Source organism: Triticum dicoccoides, chromosome 2B (assembly GCF_002162155.2).
Source record: "Triticum dicoccoides isolate Atlit2015 ecotype Zavitan chromosome 2B, WEW_v2.0, whole genome shotgun sequence".
NCBI classification, from domain to species: Eukaryota; Viridiplantae; Streptophyta; class Magnoliopsida; order Poales; family Poaceae; genus Triticum; species Triticum dicoccoides.
The window spans coordinates 478,359,735-478,376,050 of record NC_041383.1 but is presented as its reverse complement, the minus strand read 5'-3'; the positions used below and the strand labels follow the sequence as shown (position 1 = coordinate 478,376,050).

At 43.8% G+C, this 16,316-nt stretch overlaps 1 long non-coding RNA gene and 1 other non-coding gene across 2 annotated transcripts; one reads left to right on the top strand and one right to left on the bottom strand.

Annotated features, from left to right (window-relative positions):
• The first annotated feature begins 13,211 nt into the window (after positions 1-13,211).
• Positions 13,212-13,284, top strand: TRNAA-UGC. The gene has a single exon. It is a non-coding gene; the product is annotated as a tRNA-Ala (tRNA).
• Positions 13,285-14,248: 964 nt separating this feature from the next.
• Positions 14,249-15,950, bottom strand: LOC119364344. The gene is made up of 2 exons (XR_005174843.1): positions 15,306-15,950; positions 14,249-14,672 (listed from the first exon to the last, which is right to left on the bottom strand). It is a non-coding gene; the product is annotated as an uncharacterized LOC119364344 (long non-coding RNA).
• Positions 15,951-16,316: the final 366 nt, after the last annotated feature.

Below are 16,316 nucleotides of genomic sequence, written 5' to 3'. Positions count from 1 at the left end.
ATCAGCTTTTGGTCGTCCTCTGACGCCAATTGCTCAGGATGCATCATGGGCTGATCGCCTACAACAACAAGACTCCCCAAGTACTACCCAACATGAGCCAGATGTTGAGCATGATGAAGCCTCTGCCACGTGACGCTGAATACCCAAAGGAGTTCTTTGCTGATGACCTTGAGTATCTGCCTCGCACAATATATCACATCATCAGGCGGACTCTATGGCCTATCAAAGGGCATTCATCAGCTGCAAAACTTGAAGGAGCCATGAAGACATTGGTCTTTTACATCCTCAATGGAATCAGCTTCAATACACAAGAATTCTTCCTCCGGCAACTGGTTGCGTCTGGATCTGACCTTTTTGGCCTGAAATTCTATGCTCCATGAGTCATGCACCTCATCAAGCTACACTCTGCTATCAACTATCAACCCTCTGTTCGCAATCATCTGATCTTTCTACCAGAGGTTGATATGTCAGTTGAAGCCATATATCCTGAGCCTGCCAAGAATCCTCTTTGTCTTCAAAATGCTGAACACCAAAGCTTCACTCAGCCCATGGAAGGAGTCCAAGCAGTAACTCGTGTCTATCCAATGGCTGGGAACACTTATCTGCCTCATCGTGGGCCAACTGAAGCTACTGAGAGCACAATTGCCCAAAGGCCTAAGAAGCGCTCTCGCGTCCTAAATGACCGAGAACTTCTTGTGGCACTGCATCAGAAACAAGACAAGCATCACCTTTGGCTCAAGCGACAGATGCAAAGCCTCTTGGTGGACGTCAATCGCATTCGAAATCTTGCCACCAAGAATGCCTTTGTCACTCACGAGACCTGTCAGCGATCGTGGAAGAGTTTGACACTGCTCAGTGCTGAAGCAGATCATCAAGACGATGGCTTCACTGAAAGATTCAAGTTTGACTCCACTCCTCCACGGAATGTTGTCCTACGTCGAACTCCATCCCTTGAAGACTCTGACTATTCTTCCTCCACGGCAACTGTGAATGCCAAAGTGATCGATGATGAAGACGATGCTACTTCACCGCCCCCTACTTCTGCACGTATCGACACTGCATCAAGTTCGTCTGCGCCGCCAAACAACAATGACAACCCTGCTGCTTCACCTACTCCTCATGAGGACGAGTAGATACTCTATGTCTTCAAACCTTTTTGGTCATTACTGACAAAGGGGGAGAAGCATATGAGTTTGATAGTCTTCAAGCGGGTTCATATGGGCGGTTGCTTTATATTTTGCCTAGTGATTACTACTCTTGCTTTTGATACATTTCGTTCTTGGAGTTGTAACACTTAAACTCGATAGTCGTCTGCTACTTATTTGCTTTTCCATGTGCGATGATAACTTCCGCACTTAGATCATTCTGCAGACGTCCATTTTTCATTATGCATGTCACTCTCTTAGTTATATCATTTCATGCATGATGAATTATCTTCATAAGTTGAAGAGGATCTCCACAAGTACAACCTGCCATGTGCATCTGCATTCCAAAAGCAAATTGCTTATATGCACATCTTCAGGGGGAGCCTTTGCCACTTATGAAGACAATATCCTATCCTTTACAATTTCACATACTTTATCCCCGTTGAAAACTTCAACCAGTTTGTCACCAGTCACCAAAAAGGGGGAGATTGTAAGTGCATCTAGTGCCACCCCTAATTGGTTTTGGAGTATTGACGACAAAGTTGGTTGAGGGACTAATGCGTTTGTGAGAATTGCAGAATAACGCAGGTAGTGTCCCTCATTGATTCGGTTTACCTACCGGAGATGACCCCTAAAAATGTATGAAGACATTGACGACAATGGTGGTATGTGAAGATATTCATATTGAAGACTATGACATGAGAAGACATTGAGTGAAGACTATGGAGCGCGAAGACTGTGTTGTTTCGTTGTTTCCTTTTCTTCTTTGTTGAGTCATAGGAACCACCGTACTGTTAAGTGGGGTCCAAGTGAACAGAGTCAGAATGACTGAAGTGATGCTCAACCCAAATCCTATGTCTTCGAGCGAAGACAATGAGAGCAAATCTTATCCAGAGCCGGATGAGTCAGCTTTGCTTGTAGCCCAAGTAAAGTTGCCGTGTGTGTTTGAAATCTAACCATTGGAACACGTGTCAGTTCCTTAGTGACCCAGGGTCATTTCGGACATATCAGGTCGGGTTGCCTTGTGGCTATAAATAGCCCACCCCCTACACCATAAATTGGTGGCTGCTCAGAGTTAGTTCACGGCTTTTGTCGTTTGAGAGCAACCCACCTCGAAGCCTTTGAGAGAGAGAAATCCTTGCGAGGACAAAGCCCAAACACCCAGAGCCAAAGAGTGTTAGGCATCACTAAAGTCTTTCTGTCTGAGTGACCTGAAAACTTATTACACTTGAGGACTGTGTATCCTCCAGCCGGTTAGGCGTCGCGTTCTGAGCATCCAAGAGTCATTGTGGATCGCCGGTGAACGAAGTCTGTGAAGGTTCGGAAGTCTACCTTGAAGACTTATCAGAGTGATTGGGCGAGGACAGTGTGTCCTTAGCTCAAGGGGAATAAGGTGAAGACGCGGTCTTCTGAGTTGAATCTCAGCCTCCCTAACCAGACGTACAGTTGTCACAGCAACTGGAACTGGTCCAACAAATCATGTGTCTTCAACAAGTGACTGATTTTATCTTCTCCCTCCCTTTACTTTGAGTTTGTCTTCGTGAAGTCATTGCCTATTTGTCATCCATGTTTGACTTCATTGCTTGACTACTATCGTTGGTTGGCTTCATACTATCTTCCATCATGATCCTTACTACCAAGCTGCTATTAGTCTTTGTACTTTCACATTATTGCATACTTGACTACGATTTGCTTGTTGTAGTTTATCTTCCGCTGCATATCAATTAGGTCATTTCTATTGTTTGTCTTCGAAACTTCCACGTTTTGAAGACTTTGATAAAAATCGCCTATTCACCCCCCCTCTAGTCGATAACTAGCACTTTCAGAGACGGCCCTGGCCGCAAACCCGCCACCAGCGTCGCCGCAACGCGCCACCGCCTCCTAGCGAAGAAGCCGCCGAATCCCGACGTCCCCACCACCGGGAATCTAGCCGGACACCGCGCCCCTTGCCGGCGCAGCTGATCCGCACCGCCGCCACGATGACCAGAGGAAGGATGGAGAGACCCCGCCGCTGCCGCGCCACACGGGCTTTGCCCGGTGGACGCTCTTCGGCAACAGCGAGGGGGGAGGAAGCGTTGGAGAGGAGCGAGACGCCGTCGGCCGATCTGGGGCTCCCATGACACGCGCGCGGGGCCCGTCGCGGGAACGGACGGAGTTGGTGGGCAAGATGTCGTGTCTTGAGATGTGAGGCTGAAGAAGTCTTAAAATTGGGGAAGAATTTCACTTCCCCGGCCTCTGCACCAACTAGGGATGCATACGGCAATTTTAGTATGAGTACCAAGATAAACATGGTCCTCGGATTTTTTTTTAAATGAGTGGTTCCACCACACACCAAACTTGATCCTCAATAAATAAGGAAAAAACCTTGTACATCACCTGTCAATTCTAGAAACTGAACTTGAGCCGTTAGGCTGCACAATCGCATGCCCAACCACTGAGCCAAAGCTCTCTTTGCCCTAAGCAAAGTATTTCTAGCTAGATAGATGTAGCCTAGGGTTTTTTTGCCCGACACAAAGAGAAGGTAGGCAATATGTTTGCACGCAGGGTGTTTTTTTTGCGGGAAAAACTTTCAATCTATTCATATTCAATCGTATTAGTACAATGAACACTAGAAATAATAAAAATTACATCAAGATTCATAGACCATCTAGGAACGTCTACAAGCATTGAAGCGAGCCGAAGGCGCGTCGCTATCATCACCCCTCCCTCGTCGGATCCGGGCAAACGTTATTGTAATAGACAGTCGGGAACAGTGGCGGGTCCAGGATTTGAAGTTACCAGGGGCGGACTTTTATAGAAAAAAAATTCAAAACCACAATACGATCAAATAAGACAATCAAGAAAAATAATTGACCAAGAGTATGCATGAAGGCAAGACGATCAAACACAATAAATTTATCAAAGTAGTTTCATCCTCAAGAACTAGGCAAAATATGGTAACGCAAAAAATCACATAATGTCTAACCTGGACTACCTTAAACATGTAAAAACAATTAGATTAATCTAAATCACAGAATAGTATGCCATTTGTTCAAACAAAAGACACGGCAAGTGTTTACCATTGAGTTGTAGTTATTCGTGAAGGACTTGGAAGATGGCCCGAACATCACATTTTTAATTAATTTTCAGTGTTCATTTTCCAAGAATTAGGCTAGCATGACAACAAATTAAACATGATACTAGAACAGACGAGAATACTAGAGGAGAGCACAAGAACCTGGTCCTTGTTGCCTCTGTTGCCTGCTCGCTTGTTGTTTTGAGCAGGGACTACGGCGGCGGCGACTCCTCTTCCCGTATGAACCGCATGGAGAACAGGCGGACTCGCTTCTCCTTCTCCATCTAGCACCATCGGCTGGACCGACGACTGCGAGACGGCAGTGGAGGCGGCGCCGCGTGGGCAGGGCATATGATCGCGTGAGTTCAGGACGATTAGTTTCAGGAGAACTGTGAACTTGAGAATCAGGCCGCGTACAGTAACTGATGGGCTCATCTAAGTTTTACTGGGCTTACTTAATTGGCCCATCTAAAGATCTCCTAGCGAGCGGTTACCTGGTGGTGAATCGTTTTCCTCTTCCCCCGTCCCGCTCGACCACACCTGAGACCTTCCAGCGAACCTGCCCGACTCCCATGGTGGCCGCCGGCCAAAATCAGTACGCGGGTACCCAAGGTTTCAAAATTTTACCCGGGGCGGCCGTCCCTACACGACCCCACGCTGGAGCCGCCCCTGGTCGGGAAGTCGTCATGCTAAAGCCCTATAAAACCTACCCACCAGAACAGTAACCGTCGACAGATGAAGAGTGTAGATCAAAAAGATCACACATGGTGTTGATTGCCTACGATTCGCCGCCATGGTAGCCTTGCTTGTTGCGACGGATCAACAACATTCCAATCCAAAACCTACATGCGTAGCATACTTAGAAAACTTGTGTTGGATGCGTGCCAGTGCCATGAGCGGATGAGCCCATGCATGACTCGTGCCAGCCACAGTTACCACCACCCGCAATGTCGGGCGGCATCATACCACAGCAGCACGGGACAATACGAGCCTGCGACGAGGACAGACGGGGCGCAGGAGAGGATGAATGAACCCGGCCGGAATCCGCGAGCACGCGTCGCGTGGACCATACAGCCGACCGCGTCACTCTTGTCGCCGGAGGCCCCAAGCCGACAGCTACGCCTAACTAACCCCGTTACCTCAGCAGCAGGGAGCCCAACGAAAAACCGCCACTAATAATACGGCTTCCACCATCTCGTTGGAATCGTGACGCTTGCACAGGGCGGGGTGGGGGATCCTCTCCATCTCCATGGATTTTATCATATCATCGTCGGAATCGCCGTGAGACGACTTCTTCCTTGGGCTTATCGATCGTCTATCAATCTACATATGGAATCTTTGCTGACGGCTATCCCATGGGTCCAGCAGCGCTGCCAACTTGCTGTAAAGAAGAGGAAAGACGAGTTGAAGAGCCTGCCTTGCCTTCCTTGTCATCGGTCATTACCGGCCTTGCGTGCGGTGCGGCCTGAACCGTCTTGCGTCCACGCTTGCGTGCGCCCCGAAAGCTTAGCTTAGCTTATCCGCAGCACGGCATCTCGCTCGCGCTTATCTTAATTAATTATGGCCAGCCTCACGTTTCCGGCGGCGCACGAGTCCATTCTCATTCTCACTGCACCATGCGAAGCTGTCATGCATGGCCCAGAGTTGGTATATGCGTGGCTGATGGTCAGACGCAACGCAACGGATAAGAACACTCATCATCTCGTTGATTCTTGTGTACCAGTGCACGCGTGTCGTGGCAGTTCGGATTGTTCCACGGTCTGAGAAGAGAAGAGAACAAGACGCCGCCGTGGCCCCCGAATGCCTGTCTATGTAGGAGCGGAGCAGATTCCCTGTGGTCCATGGCCGATAAACCGAACGCAGCCGATAAGCTTTTCTCCAAAGTGTGCGGCTCTTGCCCAAGGCAGCACGCTGGAAGTTGGGCTAATGATTCTGGGGCTGGGAGTTGAGGGGTGGTGGGAGACACAGGAAGTGCAGCCGAGCCAAAGGAAAGGAACAATGATCGTGATCCTAGGGGCTGCGAATGGACCAAATCATGGGTGTGGCCTCACCGGTCACGAGTCAGCACCCATGATGAAACGCAAAGCGGCACCACTTCCATGTGGAGATTGCTAGGCCGCACAAGGGCTAGTCCACAAGCGTCAACGTCACAACTCACAAAGAGGAGAAAGTTCTGGCCAGGCCCACCGCATGTACCACTATTACGCCGAGACTGTATTTTAGGATGTGCCTTTACCTAGCTACAGATTGTCCGTCATGCTTTTTAATTAGCCTTGATTGATGATACGCCTCCGTGGTGCCGTGTCTAGTGTGTGTCGCGGTGGTGGGGATGCCAGCGTCGACGTTGCCTGCAATGGTGGCGCATTATGACGCGGTCGCGGCGGCGACCAGGAAGGTAGGGGAGGGACCGTGCATGATGTCTCCGGCAGGGTGCAGCGGTCACGGCCAGTGGTGGAACCCGCGACAGGGAGATATGCGCCGTGTCTCTCTCTGTCTTGCTATCAACGGTTTTGTCATGAGGGCCGACGTCGATTTCCTTCTGTTGATGCCGTTTCAGCGGTTGGTCCAGTCCAGGAGGTGCTAAGCCATTGTGGGCAGGTAAGGCATGGCTAATGGCTTTCCTTGCTAGAGTGGAGAACGAAGAAAAATGTCTCTGTAGTACTTATGCGATTATGCTTGTCCTGTAAGAACTGCGAGCTGCGAGTCCAGGGTATGTACAATGGTTCTATCTTAACAATGCCACGTAGGATAAATGATAAGGTGGAGGAGAGAGAAATCATAAGAGAAGGCTTGTCTTCTCTTAATTAAGAGAAGGAAGAGATGATCTCTTAGTATAATATGTCTCATCATGTTTTTAGGAATAACTAGTTATTGAAGATAAGGCTAAGAAATGACCCGCTAAGAGATGATCCATTGTAGACATATTTTTTTTGTCGTCTCTAAATTACATGCAAGATTTAAGATAAAACTATCTTATCAACCATTGTACATGCCCTGAGTAGTTTTATTCGATAAGAAAAAGGCTCTAATTTATGCACAAAGTTAAACCCTATATGTTGTTACGGGAGAACGTAGATAAGTATCCAACTTTGCATCGGTGACACGTGATGAATAACATGCCATTAGCAGACTTTTTTCTTTTGAGAACGTGTCATTAGCAGAGTTGATCACTACGCTCAACTTGTTTATCTTCCTTGCCGAGACTTTCTTGCGAACCGCAACATAGCCGACGATCATAGAAATAGAGGTATACCATAGGGATGTCCATTGTTTCAACCAATCGGAACAAAACCCTCCCCAGAAAACGCCCAGGTGTCCGCGTCGCTGGGGACGGAAGGAGGGGAGGGCACCCTAGCCGCCGCCCCGTCCCTCTCCTCCACACCTCCTGGCCCTAGCCGCTGCTGGATGAGGCCGACGAGCAAAGCCCTCCTCGGCGTATGGCAGCGGAAGGGTAGTTTCTGCTCGCCGCGGCGCGGCCGGAAGCCGGTGGCCTTCTCGCTAGCGTGGCTGACGTGGAGGCCGTGCATGGCTGACCAGGGCGTCCGCACAATGCAATTTTTTGTAGCCATCCTTTTGTTGTGTATGTGCTCCAGAGTCTTCTCGTTATCCTAGTAAGCTTCCTTTCCCTATTTATACATGCCCGATCTAGAACTTGACTAATGCATGGCAAATTTTATTTGAACAATCTGTTATAGTTTACCATGTGTATCCCTGATTTTCTTATCGTCAAAACATGGCATGTCCTAAATAGTACTTGGCCATGGCAAAATTAAGAAAATGTTCTAAATAATGTGGCATTTTTTAGAAGTGACACCGCAACTTTCTTGAAAAATCATATGGCAACAATTAGAATTTTTTGTCTACTCAAACATGGCTTTTTTTAGAGAATTTTGCATTTGCTCACATGGCATTTTTGAAGTGACATGGAAAATTTCATTAATAGTTGTTTACTCAAACATAAATTATTTGGCAATGACCTTGATATTAGGTAGTGACCCTTCCATGACCGTACCATGTAGAACACGGTGAATTTGCCATGATATTTAAGTAGTGACATTGTCATGACCCTACTATATATGTAGACCATGGCAAATTTGTTTAACATCTCATGGCAATCTACTTCTTCAAATAGCAAGGCAAATTCATATATACACAGTTGTCATGATCTTATAGAGCTACTTTGCCATGATATTTACCGTGTTTCCAATTTTTCAAAGGAAGAAACAGATGCATGGCAAAATTATTTTTTCCGAACCACTGGAAAATTTTGTTTACATACCATAACAAGTTTAGTTTATGTGAAGGCATTTGGGTTCATTGAGACAATTTCCAGTTGAAACTGTTATTACCAGAGGGGGTGCTAGGGTTTTGTTAATCCCCATTTCAATTTTCAGAGAATTTAAACAAGATGCATGGAGATATGCAATGACAGGCAAGACCAAGCTAGGGCTGTGACAACTCACACAATTTTCTATATTTAAACCATGGCAATTTAGTTGATGCTTTTTTTGAGCATCACAGGAAATTTGTTTGTATGGCGATTTTACACTAATTGAATTTGCCATCATGGCAAACTTACACGCTTTTTTTCCCCATTAATGTCCTTTCTACAACCATCATGGCAAATTTACACTATTTTTGCCATCATTACAAACATACACACATTTTTGGCATCACTGCCATTCTTGGACCACGAGGCAAGTAGTTCATATGCAACGTGTCATTTTTATTGTACATCATGGCAAATTTCTTTCTTTGCAAGATGGCAAATTTAGTTTATGGATCATGGCAAATTTAGTTTATAGACCATGGAACGTTTGGTTTATGGATTATTGCAATTTGTTTGGACCATTCTAATTTTATTTTACCATGGCAATTTTTATATTTGAACTGATTCAAAATTTAGCTTAAACCATGGCAAATTTATTTTCTGTACCATGCCAATTTGATTTGTTGGACCATGGAAAACATTATCCACTGTATTTTGGAACATGGCAATTTTTGTTGAACAAAGCATGGTAAATCCTATTTTTTGTACATTTATTGAACAAACCATGGTAACTTTCTTTTGTGCACCATGCTATTTTTTGATTTTTTTATTGTTTTTGTACATCATGGTAAGTTTGTCCCGATTTTAGTTTTTTCTTTTTATGTTTTCAATATATGGCTTTTTTTAGCTTCTCATGCATGGCAATTTTTTAAATTTCATATATGGCATTTCTAGATAAGGCAATCTTATGTTCAAACATACCCCCCACTCTCATGGCAAACTTATGCCATTTTTGTACTTTTTTTGTTTTGCTCCACATCACGGCAAATTATCATGCACAATTTTTTTGGTGATGTAATAGACGCGGGTAAAAAAAAATTACAAACATGGCAATAAATTTGTGTACACTCCATTCCAATAGTTACTGTATATTAAATAGTTTGAATGACTTTTTGCATTTTATTATTGTGTGGAGAAGGGAAATTGTGTTTTTGAGGAGGCCTAGCAAAAAAATTGGCTGACGTGCGGCTCGATCTGGGAGGGGAATAGGATCGAAAGTTTTCGTTCACTCGGTGAGTTCCCTCCCAGCGAACCTTTCGTTCACTCTAGCCCCCCCCCCCACCCCACCCCCACCCCCAATAAATCAAACATCATATCGATATTGAGGTACTTAATCTTTGAAACGAGTTGCACACCTGCTAGATGCTAATGAAACAAAAAAAGAAAGAATGTGAACAAAATCTATATGAACACAATTTTTGCCATGTTTGTGTATTAAACAACTCCTAAATTTGACATGTGACCTTATTTTTTCCTAATATTTTATGTCCCTAAATGTGCCATTGTGAGTAGTACACAATTTTAGGATTTTTATCCTATGATATATGGCAAATTTTAAGCTTGTTGTTTAGCGGTGACATGGCAATATCTTAGATTAAAATTCTCACAACATGGCAACTTCAGAAATTGTAACTTTATATACATTATTTTTATTTGGAACTTTTGTGTCCTAAAATCATGGCCCGTCTCAGACTATTCTTCTCATATGGCAAATGTGTAGACTATTTTGTCCTTTCTTTACAACAAACCATGCTTTTCGAAATGTTTTCATACTTGTCAAACAGAAAATTCACAACATTTTTGTATATTGGCATGACAATTTTAAGATGTTTGCATATGTGAAATACCGTTGCAACTAAATAATTTCTAAAATATCTTTCCATGGCAAAAACTGTAAAACTTTTGCAAATGCAATAATCCAAATTTTGCGATGTCACTAATACAAACTTGCCATTGTGAGCGTTTTTGCCTTCTCACTAATAAAATCTTTGCCATGTCACTTGCAATATAGTTATCCTTCTTTTTGCCATAGTGTGTACTGCTTAGATGACAAATCTTAGATTTTTGTTTTTCTACAACTGCCATGATAAATTTTAAGTTGTTTGCACATGGCAAATATCATTGCAATTAATAATTTGTTAAATCTTTTGCCATGGGGAAAAAATCTTAAAACTATTGCAATGTCTTGAATCCAAATTTTGATATGTCACCAATACAATTTTTGTTATGGCTCATCTACAATTTTTCTACTATAGTTTCCATGGCAAAACAAGATTCTCTTTTATTGTGTTGGCAATAAATTTTCATTTTTTTCCATGTCAACTAAAATATACTTAAATTAGAGTTTTTGTTACATAGTCTTTGTAGCATGGAAATTTTTGGTTTGCCAAATTACCAAAAATTGCCATGGTACAAATACTTCAAAATGTTCAAGATGACAATTTTCGAAAATGAATTACACATTGTATCATCACATGGCAAAATTCCTAAAGTTGCCACCATTTCAAAGAATAAATCCATTTTTTCATAAATTTTCCATGTCCGCATTACAAAATTTCTAGAATTGTTTTTTGGTAATATTTTCCCTAATTTGTCATATGCGATTTTATTATAGGTAACATGGCCATTTTACTAATTAGACCATGTTAGTACTTCGAACATGGTAGTTTCACTTTAGGAACCTTGGCAAGTTTTACATTCATTTGTGAAATCCAAACTTTTCACGGCCATGGCAATTTGCATTGCTGTACCATGGTTAGTTGTACATCCATAGCAAAATAAATTCAAAATTTTAAGAAAATTAAAATACTAGATCATGTCAATTTGTGTTGACGAACCATGGAAAAATTATTTTAACAGGCATGACAAATTTGTTTCTAGAGCCTTGGCAATTTTGTTTTTCATGGACTATGGCAAAATGACTTTCTCGACAATGGAAAATCTATTTGACCTGACATTCTAAGTTTTCCTTTTTATCAGGAAACTATAAATTAGACAATGACAGTTTCATATAATATGCAATTTTTATAATTAGAGCATGTCAAGTTGTAAATTTATTTTTTATGTTATTGTTTCTGTTTCAAATTTTTGTGACATTTTTTGAAGAAGAAAAAAAATACTTCATCCGTCCCACAACGTAAGACGTTTTTGCAAGCTATGCTAGCTTACAAGTATGTCTGATATTGTGGGACGGGAGTAGTCATCCGGGCCTAGCCGTTTTTCTCGTGCACTGTTTGGGCCAACCAACGGACGCGCTGAAATCCCAACAGAGCAAAACGTTTCGGAGAAAGGCAATCGTTTGATCGATGGAACTCGTGAGCGTCCAATAGACAAATGGGCCGGTCCATTAGCAGGCGTCGAATGTAAAACTTCAGGAAAAGTGAAAGCTGGTGCGTGGTGCCAAACTCCATACCTCACACTACAAAGCACCTGAAATAAAGTACAGTGCTAATATATAAGTACTAGCCAGGTTAAATAAAGTACTAGCTACAGCGGCAGTTTCATTTTTTTCTTCAATTTTGTCAATTTGTTTTGGGAAAAATGTGAACAAGTTTTCTTAAAAAGTGCGAGTAATAATTCAAAATGTGAACAAATTCTAATTTCGAACAAACCTCTATAACGTGATTTGTTTTAAAAAATGAAAAAAAATCAAAAAACATGAACAATATTTTATGTATGCTGAACAATTTCAAAATGGACATTGAATTTTTTAATATATTCTGAACAATTTTTAAATATACATTGAACATTTTTGTGGTATACGCCGAGAAAATTTTAAATACACATTGAACATTTTTGTGATATACGTTGAACATTTTTGTGACATATAGTAAGCAATTTAAGTATACTTTGAAAAAAATTGTCATATACGCTGAACAATTTTTAAATACACAATTATAAATTTTCAAAAATAGATCGAATATTTTCATTGTATATTAATACATCGAATCCAGGGGCACCTGAAATCTGATTTTTTTAGGCAAACTCGCGGAAGCTTTATTAAACCGTCACAATGTCTACAGGGACGAACAAAGGCTCATCGGGTGGCCTAACCAAACATGGCGGCCGGTCCCCAGCGTTAAAGCATGCTTTGGGAGGTTGTGAGCCTCGAAATTCGAGGTCCGGAATTCGTGACTGAAAAAACAAGAAGTAAAAGACCTAGCTCGTTGTGTTATTTCATGTACCACCGCTCCATAAGGCGCCCCCGTTCCCCCTTTGATCGCATCAACAGCAGTCTTGCAATCTGACGCGACGAAGATTCTTTGTTCACATATATCCTCCACTAGCGCCAAGGCTTGTCTGATGGCTAGGACCTCCAGAACCTCCGGGTCTTCGATGTTTCTCAAGATGACAGCCGAGGCATCCTTGAAAACACCTGAAATATCACGGCAGAAAAAAAGAGCGCTCAAGACATGTGTCCCCCGCTGCGCTGGCCCATTATGGCTGTTGCTTGACGTGAGGCTGCGCTACGCCTCGCTATAAGCGAGACAGGTCTGGGCTATAGCCATCGACTGAGATCATATGAGTGGGCTGCTTTTCTAGTCACGCTGACTTGTTGTCGCCTACCCAAGTTTCGTTGGGGAAGAATTCAGCTCTGACGTCTACCTCCCAGGTTCGCTCATGGCCATAGCCAACTCCCACACACAAATCTAATAAATCTTGGTAAAGTATGTACAGCAACGGGGATGTAGCTCAAATGGTAGAGCGCTCGCTTTGCATGCGAGAGGCACGGGGTTCGATCCCCCGCATCTCCATTTTTTTTTAGCTATAAATCTAGCGGACTCACGCCATTTTTTCCAAGCTGTGAACGAGAACGACAGTACGTTGCTGAGTCCCACCCTTTCGTTTTTCTGTCGAGACATGATGAATCCCGCCCTTCCGTGTGATGACGGTAGATGCTCCAGGGTCCGCGAGAAAGCCCATCAACTCCTGCCGCCGGCCCGCGGGATCATCGGCCGTCTCCAGTGGTGATGATCCCTCCGTGCTACGTCATGACGATATTGACGCCACAAAAAGAAAAAAGACGTCACGAGGATATTGCAGAACGGCACCAAGCGCTGGTGGTGATCTCTCGCTTGCGGCGGACGTGGATGACGGTCGAGCCGCCCGAGGGCATGTACAATGGAGGCATCATCCAATAGAAGCTTCGCTACATTTGTTTCATGTGTTGCTGATATATTTCAATGAATCTACTTGTGTGTGCTATAATCACCCAATGAAAGCTACACTATGTGATGTCATCATCTTACCTTTTCTCCCTCACATACTTTCCAACACATGAAACATCCACTACATTTAAACAGTACAACAACCATTTGAATCAATGATATCAACAAGCATGCATATTGAAAGTTATCGAAAAACTTGATTTTCATACAAAAATCAGCAATCTTGATACCCAAACAGTAGCAAGTACGTCTTGTCCATGACATTAAGAGGGTGTTTGTTTCCAGGGACTTATTGGCTTAGGGACTTAAAAAAGTCCCTATAAGTCCCATCTAAACCAAACAGGAGGGACTTATAGGGACTTAAAGTGGTCGTTTGGGACTTATGAAATAAGACTCTCAAGGAGGGACTTATAGTTGTAATATGGTCTTATAGAGACTTATAAGTCCCATGAACCAAACATGTAGGGACTTTTTAGGGACTTGAGACTTATAAGTTGGGACTAAAAAAAGTCCTAGGACTTATGAACCAAACAGGGCCTAAAAAATTCCGAAGTAACAAAATAATCTTATGGTTTCCAAATACAGATAAAGGAAAGATTTGTAAACACTCATATCAAATTTATTCGAAGTTCAGACTGAATTTGTTGGTGTATCCTCTAAACCTTCTCATTTCAAAAAAAGACTGCCTCGCATCTTCAATACTTCCTTGCACATGAGCCCCTCTTTTGCTGCACATATTCGTAGAACATCTACATAGGAAGCAAGCCACCGTCCTCCCTTTGCAGCCTCATACGCAAGTCGACTAGCTTCTACCTTCTGAGCAGATAGTCGACTCTGCAATTCCATCATCTCTTTATTATGCACCTTAGTGACAGCTTGTGCTTGTAGAAAAGCACCAATCTGTTCTTTCATGATATTGATCTCAGTAGGGGCTTCCTTATCTTTTCCCTTGGCTTTCTAGGCACCCTTGCAACCTGGACAACGTATTATTTCCAAAGTATTATATCACCCTGACATATTCTACCCATTATCCAGGAGCAATGTAACTCCCAACTGCTATCAATGAATTCACAGTGTGAATTTAAGGTGTCGCTGAATCATGTTATACAAATTGATTAAATCACGCTGGAACTATTTTCAGACATGGTACCTCGCTGGATGAGGTCCATGTTATAAGTTCTTAATCCTAATAGTAACAGACATTCCTCAAATAAAGAATTAAACATCCAGAGGAATGGATTGAACGAGGATCCTACAAAAAGACAGTATCCAGAAGCATGGATGCGTGCCTACAGCCTTGTGGGAACCGTGAATATACAATGAATCACCAAGGATTTGCACTAAGGTGCGCACACCAAACCAACACTAAAAAATTGTTGATGGAAACAACTAAATAACAACATCCGCTTCACTTCTTTGTTCTTGAACTGTTCTAAATAGATTGAGTATAAATCGCAACATAGGAAATCAATACTGTTCTTGGAACAAAACTACTGATCGAATCCCCATAAATCTCCAGAATCCAGCGAACCCTAGCCTAGTTTGTTGAACCAAAAATCATCTGGCCATGAGAACAGGAAGAGATAGGGGAAGAAGTAATCTCATACCTTACAGGGAGAACAAGCCCAGATCAGATCGAACAGGAGTGCAGGACAACACCGACGGCGGGCTGAGGACGAGGGTGCTCCGGATTCTCCTCTGGTTCGCGCCTCAGATCAGGCAAGACGGTGTCGATGGCGGGCTGAGAACGAGGGTGTGCGGCCTTCCCCTCTGCTTCGCCCCTTCCCTTGATTCGCGCCTTCCCTCCTCCCTTCCCGTGCCTGGTTGACGCCCTCCCCTCTCCCCTTCCCGCTCTTCCCCTCTCGCTCTCGTGGGCTTTTGCTGGGCGTGCATGGTCCCGTACTGAGCGAAGTGACGGATCCCACACCGCATCGCCCGAGCGGCCGCCTCGTCTCTTTTGTCAGGGAAGAGGCGAGCTCTTCTGCAGGATCCCATTTTGCTCTGCAGGCGATAGGTTTGGAGGAGGTGGCATCGGGCATGACGATGTGGCGGCTGGGGCATCGGTCCAAGTTGGAGCGTTGTACATGACCTGAGTGCTGTTGCGACTTCCCACGTCCCGGCTGCGGGCTGCGGCGTCCCTCCAGCTCCAGGGCATGCTTGCTACCGCGCGTCACGGATGAAACGCAGATCATGCCTCGGCCTCGGGCTTGATCAGTCCACCGGCGGGGTGCGCGGTAGCAAGTGGCGCTCACGCGTGCTCTCAGCTCGGGGGCGCGACGTGTTTGCTCGTCGGGTTGTGGTTGTGGTTGTGTTGAGACGGTTGATTTTCAAGTTCACATCTTATATGCTTAATTTGACATCATCATGTACAAAGACAATATTGTTTCTCTTACACTTTCGCTTGTTTCAACAAGTTTGTTCCCCTGTGAAGAAAGCCAGAGACACAATGAACTATGCTACCGCGCATCGTTGGTGGATGTAGTAGAAAGAAGACTTCAACAACCCTAAAAATTTGGATGCATTTTACAACTTTTATTAGGATGTGTTTACAAGGGTCTGTCTACTTAATATATATGACCTTTGTCTTTTTGTGATAAAAATTGTTAACGAGCGCCGTG